The 11678-nt window shown below is 39.8% G+C and overlaps 1 long non-coding RNA gene across 1 annotated transcript; it reads left to right on the top strand.

The window, feature by feature from the left end:
- Positions 1 to 597: 597 nt before the first annotated feature.
- LOC102019877 lies at positions 598 to 11326 on the top strand. Its single transcript, XR_259176.1, has 4 exons — positions 598 to 1092; positions 4293 to 4430; positions 10500 to 10646; positions 10748 to 11326. It is a non-coding gene; the product is annotated as an uncharacterized LOC102019877 (long non-coding RNA).
- Positions 11327 to 11678: the final 352 nt, after the last annotated feature.

Here is an 11678-nt window from a genome sequence, read left to right on the forward strand (position 1 = left end):
TTTAGTGATTAGAATCACTGATGTAGTAATGGCTAATATTACCTGAGCCCAGGCTTTTTACCAGGAGGAGTGTAAATGTGTATCATGCATCTTCATAGTTACATGAGGAGGGTACGATCATTATCACCCCAGTATTATTGATGAAGACACTAAGGCACAAAACTGTTGAGTATATTTCACAAAATTGTCAACAGGAAGTGATGGAGCGGAGCTTTAAATGTGAGCCTTAGGAATCCAGAGGCTTTTTACTTAGCCATTATGTTGCAGACCTTCCTTCATCAAAAGATTATTGCAAGGCCAACTCCCAGTCAATGCAGAAAGGAATGCCAATTATATATGTTTTGTCATGGTAAGGCCTGTCTCTCAGGTGTCCTTGATGGGTGAAACTTACTTGCACTTATACATTCACATACAAGTCAAGGTGATTTCTAAAAGAAAAAACATTAAATTCAAGACTCAGCTCTTTAAGATGTGTGCATTAAAGTAGAGGTCATGAACCAGAGGGATGCTGGCTTCAGCCTGATTGGAAGACATCACAATGGGAACCTGGAAACCACCTCAGTAACCACATTCAGCAAGTCCTGACTAATTCTCCTCTCTCAATGCAGGAACTAGGCCATCAGAAGAACTGGTTTTGAGGACAAACTAATGTCTGATGCCGCAACCAAGTGTTGCAGAAAAGAAAAAGTGGCTCTGTGTGTCCACCAAAAACTGAGAGCTGAGAGTTCTAATTCTGGGCTGGCCAGTTTAGCAAAGTGTCTCTATGGTGGACCCTAACTCCTGGGGAATTTAGCTCCTCTTGTACCTCAAAGAATTGGTATAGGGAGGGAAAATAGTCAGTGTCCAGCCTCTGAGTGAAGGTGAAATAGCCCAGAGGAGTCCCCTGGCTTGAGTCAGAGCAATGGAATTCTTACCCACATCATAGGAAAGACTAAGGAGCAAGGAAATACCAAACAGCATGGGAAGATCAAAATTTTAATATTGGAGTAAACATGGCCTCATTTTAATGTTGCATAGCCAGTCTTGAAGACATCTGGCTTGTATATATTTTTGTATTTATGATTTTGGCTGTTCGAGGAGGGGGTGTCTATGGTAAGTATATAAAGCCCACATGAAAGATAATTACCAAGGCAGTAAATGGGATTGTTGCTGGATAGGGGAGTTCTTAGCATTTTCAGTGTTCTTCTTTTGTTTATATTTTTTATATACTGAGTTTTTAACAACAAAAAAGCAACTTTTTCAGAAAAAATAATTAAAATTCCATTTAAGGTTTATCTGGCTAACATTTAATTTCTCCCCATGATCTTCAGCAAAACCAGGCCTCCTGTAACTTGCTTTATCCAACATAAGTACATTTTCTTTTGTCTTTTAACACGATTCACAATGACAACGATCTTTTATTTTTTCGCCCAGATGAGTATCTTTATTGAATGAAAATGGCAGAGAAAAATTCTCAGAATTTTCTATAAAAGAAATATGTTTGGAGATAAGATGTAAAATGCTGTTCAGACCATTAAAGTTTTATTATTTGGAGCTTATATTGTATCCCCAAACTGGCGACAAAGCAGAAAGATCACATCAGATTTGTGAGATGGCGTTATTAAAAGCGGGCCTGCAAAATGACCTATAGCTTTCTCAAGACATTAAGTTGTTGGCAAACAACCAAGTTCCTCTGCAGGCAAAGCAATGAATGTAAATGAGAAGCCTGTTATTCATGAAACAATGTAGTGATGAGGGCTTCTTCCAAAGAGCAGTGTGAAGGGGATTTTAAGACCCTCTAATCAACTGTGAGAGAGAGGACTTTTGTTGTCTCTAAGTTTTCTTCTGCAGTGCCTACTGGGAAAGGAGACACCTTCGTGCACCCAATAACCACACTGTTGTAATTCCCCACTAGTCACATAACCATCAGGATTTGGTGTGTTCTTCAGTGGCACTTCACTGGGACCTGGTCAGTGAGATCCACTGGGACTTCTAATCCAAGGAGGGTCCCCATAAATATCTTTGAGTACAGAATTTATTTTTGTGGTACTGGGGCTTAAACCCAGGGGAGCTGTCCCACTGAGCTACTCCTTCTGAGTTGTCCAGGCTGGCTTCAAACTTACAATCTTCCTACCTCAGCCTACTGAGTACCTGGGATTATAGATGTGCACTACCACAGCCAGGTATCTGGACCATATTTTTAATTGTTCATTCCTTTAGTACCAAGAATAATTTTAATTGTATGGTTAGGCAATATATTCATGTATTAGTCAAGATTCTCCAGAAAAAGAAACTAATAGAATGTATGGGGTGAGGGGGACATCTTAAAAAATTGTTAAATCCAAATGTTTAGGCAGACTGGCAGACTGGAGATTCAGGAAAGAGCTGCACAAGGAGCCCACAGACAAGCAGTCTTCCTGGATGAATTTTTTCTTCCTTGGGGAGGTTACTCTTTTCTCCATCGAGACCTTCAATGAATAAGAGACCCACCCATTTATGGAGCATAATCTGCTTCTGGATCCACCAATTTAAATGTTAATCTCATCCAAAACTACATTCACAGGGACATTCCAATGAATATTTAACCAAATATCAGGCCCATCCAAGGAGTCATAAAATTAACCACCATAATCATGGTCACCAAATACATCATGGGCCATCTTTAAACTAAAGTCAGGTTTAGCTTTAAATCACAAAACCTAGACTAAATGTGTACTTGGTAAACTCGCTGTCTTGTGCTCCCCCATACCTAAGAGTATCAACAACTTCCACCCATACAGAAGTCCTCTAATCTTGTAAATTTCTGTAAATTTTTTTTGCCAAGAAACTTCATAAAACTCCACAGACCCAAGGAACTGCTCCATGAAGTGACAGCACTTGGGCTCCCGTTCTAAGCAGCCGAAGGAGTTATAATCCAGCAGACCTGGTACGAACACCCTGCCAGTGGCTGTAGTACGTACCCTACTGGCTCTATTCCCAAAACAGAGCCAACTTTGTGTACAAGTTAGCTTCCTAGAATCCCTGAGCACATGCCTAGTTAGTGCCTCCCAAATTGCTGAGTGCTTTAAACAAAGAACCCAGCAATGTTTAAGACTTTGAGAAGAAAAAGAGCAGGGAGCAGGTCAAGGATAAGGCTCTATGTGAGGAACCTTGATCATATTGGATGGTGTGGCCTTTATTAGACATCTGTGGCCAGAACGCAGCCACATTTCGGGTGGTGAACAGCTACTGAGCGAGAGAGTAAAAGGAGTATTTATTTTTCTCCTGTCTCTGACCACACAAAATCTAGGCTTCTAACCTCAAACCCAAATCCTGCATCACTCCAGGTCAGTTTATGTCAGTTTCTTCTAAAAAGGTATCTCCGTGAAAATAAGAATGGCTATTTCTAAACTACTTTCAGTTTATTACAGTGTAAATTTGACTTCCATTCTCTTTAATGCTCAATCATAAATCATGTTCATCTTTAAAATAGGAACTTTGCAACATGTAAGTCGGATGCTGAATGATATTATATTTCAAGATGCTTCTGGACCTTTGGAGCTGCTCATTAAACATGGATCAGAATCTGGTTCCAAGCCCGGTGAAGAACAATCTTTCACCCTGGGTTTGAGGGGCAGAGCAGTCATCCTGTCCGATGTACTTCTCCTGCAACAGTACAGCCTGTCCTTATTCCCACTAAATTCTTTAGCTGTTTTCAAGTTTCCGGAAGAAACAAGCCTTTGTACTTTCTCTGTTACTCAGCCTCGGGTGTTCTAAAACAGACTATGACAACTTCTAAGGTTATTTGCACATGGTTCATATACATCCATTTACAGGAGCTTTATGTGCATAGAACTCTTGTTTTAAAATTTTGTAAGTACTTAATTACTGAGAGACAAATATACATTTTTTTTATAATTTGGGCTTAGTAGTTAAGCCAGATTGTAATAAACATTTGAAGTCACTCTCACTGTTTAAAGAGTAGTGTGTGTAAACACAGGTACAGTTTGACTATACAGATCAAAATTGCAGTCACTCAAAACTAATTTTCAGATTTTAATCTCAAAAATAGTGAGTATAGTCACTATTTCTTTATTTCTTGAAGTTTAAATTTATTTAAGTCGAGGTAGGTTAAAACTTTACTTGAGCTAATCTTAAATAAACATTAAAAAGATTCCCATAAAGTTGTTCTTTTACTATTTTGAGCAGAAAAAAACTCTATTACAGAAGCTAAATTAAGAAGTTCCTGAGATACCTGGTTTGTGGGATTTGGTGAGAAAATTACCTGAGGGACTGTATCATATGAGCTAAGATAGTTTCCTTTGTGCTTCCAGGAGCACTGAAGAGTCATCCTAGAAATGAAGATACCAGGTGCCTAACACAGACCTCATCCTGTTCCCATCTGCTCTGAGTGTAGATTGGATCATCACTCTGTCCATCAAAAAGCATTTGCTAAGCACACTTAAATATGTGTAAGTCTTCCGCCTTAAAAGACATAGACACACTCACACACACACACACAACACTGCTACACTCTGACAACCACCTTCAAATACCGCTCTTCATAACCAGATACAGAAATGTCTCTCTGTCTTTTTTTCAGTTTTTATTTTTTATTAGTACATATGTGCCATATGCAATGCTCACATCCCCCGTGTAGAGTTGGTTTGTGTGTATAACGTGCAACTCAATTCCTTTCTCATCCCCTTCCCCTGCTGTCCATCCCCTCTCCCTTCATTTTTTGATCCTCTTATCATTTGAGAAAGAGCCCCCTCTGTACTTCCTATTGTCTATTCTTTATTTTGCTTTATTTATGTTTTGGGTTTCTCATATAAAGGAAACCATGTGATATTTAAGCTTGTGTATCTAATTAATTTTACTTAACATTATGGTCTCTAAGTACATCCATTTTTCTACAAATGACTCAAGTTTGTCCTTCTTTATGGCAGAGTAGTACTCCACTGTGTATAAACACCACAATTTTCCTTATCTTAATGGCATCCACATCTATTACTTCTCTTCACTTCACTATAATCTGAATTTTGCCCCATATTTTAGCCAGAATAATTTTAATCAAGTTTTTCATTTCATAATCCCCCAAAACATTTCAGCACTTCCTTGATGTCTCACCGTTTGGCACTGCTAATCACTTTCTTGTGCTGAAGCATTTGGCTTCCATAACAACATATTCTGGTGGAACATCCTAGCTCTCAGTTATTTATCAGTCATTGATACACTTATCTATGCTGGGTCTGTGTTTTAAATGCTGAACTACTTCGGGGTTTAGTTATAGTTGTGTTAGTCATGTTAGTTATAATTTCATTTTTTTATTTTAAAGATAAAAGAATGAAAACATATTAAGAGACATTGACAAAATAACACAGGGGCTGGGGATTTAGCTCAGCGGCAAAGCGCCTGCCTGACAAGCGCAAGGTCATGAGTTCGGTTCCCGGTACGGGAGAAAAACCAAAAAAAAAAAAAAAAAACAAAACAAAATAACACAAAAACAATACAAGCAATACAGAATTTCAGACAAGGTGATAGGAAATTAACAATGGTGTTTATATTACATATTGATATCTTCAAATTGGCTACTCAGATAAACAAATATAGACATGTAAGATTGATCAAACAATTAAATATTAAATGTTCCTTTCAATAAAGTAATAGAAATCAGTAGTACAACCATCTTAGATATCCTGTGTATACATATGTACATATTTTCCCTTCTTTCTTTCTTTTCTCCTTTCCCTCATCCCAGTTGTTCTTTGCTTTTGAGCAGTTTATTTCCCTTTCACAATATCTATTGTACCTTTTAGATTTTATATATAATTTTAAAAGTTGATCACATCCAAATTAGCATCTCTGGACTAGATACTTTCTGTTCTCCAAATTCACATATCTAATTGCCTACTGTGAGATTCCAAGTAAAATTTCATAGGTATCTCAAACTAAATATTTCCTAAATATCATCTTTCTACAAATAAGTCTATTCTTTCTATTTTGTCTGTCTCCAGGCCATATAAAAGCACAAGCTCGGCACAGATCTCATCTTTTAATTTCCCCCTCTTAGCCCCACGTGTAGCTTTTTTCTGACCAATTAAAATCCCACCCTCTTAGCTGTTTCCATGCTTTCTATTTCTCCATAGGATTTCTCACCCTCTAATATGTTCATTTTATCTGTTATTTTCTCCCTCTCATAGATAAGTTCCATGAATTCAAAGAGTTTTGTCTTGATCAGAGTATCTGCACACACTAAGCACGCTATAAATATGAAGTTGTTAACATTATGTCTGGGTTTGCTTTATTGACTGTTCTACTGCTTGATTATCAGACAATCTTCAGTGTCTATGAGTGTGGAACAACTGTTTCATTGAATGCTAAGCATTATGGGTAACAACGGAGAGGTACTACACCAGGTGGCTTCTAAACAGGGGTGGGTTTTGTTGTACTAAGCAGTTTGGCCCCCCACCCCTGTTGACCTTGACCTCCAGCCTCTTCCCTTCACTGGAACCGCTACTCAGCTCTCAGCCACTTGAAGAGGCTCTGTCACAGACTTACCCCGGGCTTACAGAAGCCAGGACTGACGGAGGACCTAAGAGGCATTTCTATTCAGATTTCTGCAGCAATTTTCTTTGACTCTCCCCCATTTTGGATGCCCCAGGCCGAAAACTCAGCCAGTCCAGCAGCACAGACGCTGATCTTTATGTCCTTCCTTTGACAAACGGATGCTCTCTACTTGGGTCCTCCATATGCATACAGATGCCCCCTCCTGAAAAATGCTCTTTGAGAGAAGCCATGTGATCTGTACCTTAGCACGTGTTTCCCCTTCCCAAGGACTGTAGCCCGCCCCCGAGCTGCTATCCAATGTCTGTAGCTATTGTTTTATATATTTTGCCCAGGTTCCAAGTTATTGTCAGTGGAGGGAGCTTCCGTATCAGCTACTCCACAGTGACCAGAAACAAACATCCACAGGTATCTTTGGAGAAGTCAGTCATCGATTCCTTCTCTCTGTCTACTTCCGCTTTCCTCAGCCCCTTCACTTAAGTTGAGTTCCCCATCCGCTGCAGCCTGGCTCGCTCGCTGCCTCAGTGCCAGGTGGATTCCAGTCTCCAGCTCCGCTGGGTTCCAAACCCCTCACTGCTCCAGGCAGCACTTCCCATTTGTTTTTTAATGTCAATATTATGTGTTAGGAAAACCCACCAAGATGTCTTCATTGTCCTCGAGATCAAACCCAACCTCTTTATAAACCTCTACACAGCCAGGTCTTTTCCCTGATGTTGCACCTATCCCGCAGCGCACACTTCACTCCCTGGGCAGGAGGGGCTCGCCTACCTCCAACCTGTTGCTCATGCTGCTGACCCTACCAGATTCTGACTCGCCCACCCATCTGCTCAAGTGCTGTGACTCCAGGGTCAGGTGCAGGGATTTCTCTGAGGGGGACTCTGTCCCCCGCTTGTGCTCATCTCGTACCCCTCCTTCATCGTCTGTATCACACAGTGTTATAATTATTTCTTTACTTGTGAGCACTCCCATTAGACCGTAAGTTCCTTGGGGCAACCTCAGGTGCTCTTCATTGTTTTATGCCTATTTACTAGATTGCTAAATAAATATTTCTCGAATCAATGCATATTGATACTAACAGATTTTCCTGACAAGAGTACATTCCTTCCTAGCCAATTGTATATTTCTACTTTGCACAAGAAATAAATACATAAATGCAGATACCTCAGAAAACAAATGCATCAATACAGCTACCTTGAAGCATAAATAAAGTGCAAGTCAGGGGACATATACTAATCAGAGGAAGACAATAAATTATTTAAAACAGAAGGAACAGCCTGGGTGCCAGGCTGTATTTTGGTTCTATGCTAACATGTACATAGTAAACACACTTTTAAGGAATTGTCTTTAAGGCTATAGTGCATCTGCTAAAGTTTCTAAAATTAAGCTGATTCCTGGGATCTTAAGATCACTGCTTATTAGAAAGGCTAGTGCAGAACTAGTTCACATTTCTTATTTCATAGATAAAAAGCCCACTGTGAAAGAAATGTGGTCGTGCCCATGTTGCCATGGTGAAGTGAGTACTATAACACTGGTAAGTCTCTTGTACCCCTGTTTGTTTCAGGATTACTATGTTCTGCGTAAAGGAACTATTGACCATCATCAGCGTTTACCAAAGTCCTAATATTTGTGAAGGGAAACAAGCTCTTCAGCACTCATATTTATCGTTCACCTTAGGCCTACTTAGGCTATGGAAAAAAAATAACCGCAAACATATTAGAGGAACTGAAGACTAGGTAGGGTCAGAAAGAAGGGTCTTTCAAGACATGTCAAGAGCTATGGAAACATGACCACTTTGCAACTGATCTAGAGTTAGTTTAAAACATAATAATAAAAAATATGGGTATTTTAATCCTGAACGCTATAACAAATGGCTTTCTCTTACTTTTTTCTTTCTGTTGGATTTTTAATGAATAATACATGTGGCACCAAAGGACAGTGTTTAAATAAAACTGATATGAAAAATATCACTGACTTCTTTCCATCAAGTTAGTGATACTGAAAGCCACAAGATGACAAATATTTCCAGCTCCTCTTTTCTGAACATATTCAACAAATGTTTTTCAGTGGCCTCAAAATGCTTCCTGGAAATGGGTGTGGTGTATTAAAAACAAATAAGCTCATGGGTTTTTGTTTTGCTTTTAATAAATGATTGGCTGCGATCAAATACTTAAGTAAACACAGTCTGAAACCTGTTATTTTTCAATAACGCTTCTTTTTATCATTCAGGAGTTGAGATGCTACAAAGTTATTAAAAGGAAATTGTCTCATATCATGGAATTAATGTATTTTTAAAAAATTTGACTGATAAATTGGATTGTTATAGTCACCGTTTTCTGGCTCTGCAGTAAACAATGGATCTGACAAGATTGGTCTTATTTATTTTCTACCAACAAACCTATAAGCAGCATTGCATTAGTCCATATAAGCAAAGACAATTAGGTATTTGGGGTTCACATCCCTTCTCTACCATCACAAAACCATTCGGTACAGCCTCAGGAACAGAGCAAGACTTTACATGAGACTCCTAGAATGTGGTTTTCCCAAGAAAGATTCTCTAAGGATCTGCCCAATGGACAGCACATTTATTGAATGCTTGTGATTTACAGACACCTTGCTAAGCACTTCACAAGCATTAACTCACTCAGTAGGCTATTATGTCCATTTTATAGAGAAAGAAATTGAGACCCACAGAGTTAGTAGCTTGCCTGAGGTAGAAGAACTAGGAAATCTAGTTCAGGAACCCCACACCTGGAAACCCTGGTCTACTTCTCCACCCAGGTATCTTCTAGTGTACCCCACAGGTATGCCCTTATTGAGTGATCAAGCTGTTCATTAACTCCCATTTGATCTTTGCATGCTTCAGCTAGAACCAATAAAACAACTGAATACTTTTACTAAAATGTGTTCACCTAAGGTAGCAAGAATTTCAAAACTCAAGGCTAGGAATTAAGGAAGCCTTCACAGGAAATCTATTTGTCCCCAGACAGTCATTACAGCTCTCCTTGCTCAAGAAAGTGACACAGGATATGCTTTCGAGGGTTCAACAAAACCCATGTGTCAGCTCCCTCAGCCAGTACTCGCCAGAGCATTCCATGTAGCGGAGGCCTTGTGCACATGTTTGAAAATGTACTAACGGATATTAACAGTATGATAATGCCAAAAATCAAGTTCTGAAGACTTAGCCCAGGCACATGGCTTTCATCAGCTCCCCAAAGCTCAAGAGAGATTTTATCAGCCACTGATCAAAGGAAGCAGCAAAAGCCAATACCAGCAGCTTGCACAGGGTGTATGTAGTGTCATTCCCACCAGCACACTCCAGCACACAGGGGCTGCAGGAGCCCAGCAGCACGGCAGCACCTGTTGCAGCATCGGATGCATGGTGTCTCTTTAACTGCAAAGGCTGGAATAGATCAGGCTTGAAAGCAGGCCCCAGTTTCACAGGATGTTGTCTTCACCTGCGTGTGTGACTCTTGGAGACAACTTACCCATGTGGGTCACGTGAAGGTCCATCGACTTGCCTCTAAACATGCATGAAGCACAAAAGCTGCTCGAGTGGGCTTAGTTCTGCACAGATAGAGCTGTTTTATTCAGAATTATGGTGCCTTGCTTCAGGAAGAAGCAAGGCATCTGTAAGCCATGAAGCTTATTAAAGAATTTGTTTTCTGAGTCAAGTACTTGAGATACTCTCAGTCCTAATTAATGTCTGTCACCCGTGTGCCTCAGAGCTAACGTTCACTTCCCTAATCCAGGCCATATGTTCTTCTTATCACTTTAACGATATAAATGGAAATTATTGGTGTTTTTTACGCTGAATATTTCTATTACAAAATTTTTTTTCCAGGCTGACGATCTAAGCTGTGATCAATGGGTGAGAAAAGCCTTCTCTAGAGACACCTTCCCACTTCTTTTCTCTTCTTATAGCTCCTGAGCAGAGGTGAGGTCTTCCATGTGGCTATTTATTTGCTGCTTTGTAGGTGCGAGCTTCTGCAGGGACAGAAACTTTTCACACTAAAAACAAAATGAGATCAACTGAAGAGGAATAGCTGACTACAACATATATCCTGGATCGCTGTACATAATCATCACATTTCTCACAAGGCAAGAGGAGTGTGCAGTTTCTAGTAAGTTCAGAAAATAACTTTGCTTTTTTCAGAAGCTAATAGCTGTTAAGCTCTTCCTTCCCCTTCTTTAAATACTGCTGTGCATCTGTTTTTATTATAAGATGTGCTCTCCAGGTGTGCAGCTGCAGTGAAGAGAGATGCACAGATACCTAAGATTTCAGGGCTCCGAGAGACGCCAGGGATCACCAACTAGGTGTGTCGCACACATCTGGCAAGTTTGGAGACTGGTTCTTCCCCATGAAGATGATGGTGCCCTTGCTCATAGGTGGACCTGGTGAAGCCAGGTGTGCTCCTGAGGACTGTAACACGTGGCCATGCTGGTGTGGCTGGTGTGGCATTGAGTGATCTCGTGGGAGCCAGTGGCACTGTGATTTGCCCACCAATCACACCTGCTGGATTGTGGCAGATGGAGAACCACAACTTCAGGCTTGAAACCTTCACGTTTGGGCATTTTCCTTTATACTTTTCCATGCTTTTCAACCACTAAAGTCAATTTGAGGATATAAATATCTTCAAAAGCAAAAGGAACCCTAGAGCTACTCTCAGATGACTCCTTTTTCAAGGGTCTGTTTCCTGCCTTTTATTTTGCTGTCACTGCAACCCAGGATGTCAGCTATGAGTTACGGAGTATCACTGTAAAGCTCCAGACTTAATGTAAAAATCTTAATAAACAATTCCGGAAATGCCAAAGCAATGCTAAAGTGAATAATACAAGTCACAAGAAATGGCTTCTATTTATTCTAGTGTTAAAATGATAACAATAGCATGAGTAAGCATACCACACCAGCGACTGTATTCCCCCAGGCCACTGCATCGTATCCTCACAACCAATCCATGAGCTCAGTATATTAATATCCCCACTGTACAGACAAGAAAACTGAGTGCCTAAATTTAACCCATTTTCCCAAAATTCAAGAAATTTCCCCAAATTTAAATAATTTCATCTGGTTAGGATCGAGTCATGTTTAATCTTTTTTTATTATTTTAAGTTGGGTCTTAAAATCACAATGTGAAACTATTCTTCAAAAGTAG

This window comes from Chinchilla lanigera, unplaced genomic scaffold, assembly GCF_000276665.1.
Source record: "Chinchilla lanigera isolate Chin_1 unplaced genomic scaffold, ChiLan1.0 scaffold00002, whole genome shotgun sequence".
In the NCBI taxonomy this organism is placed as follows: domain Eukaryota; kingdom Metazoa; phylum Chordata; class Mammalia; order Rodentia; family Chinchillidae; genus Chinchilla; species Chinchilla lanigera.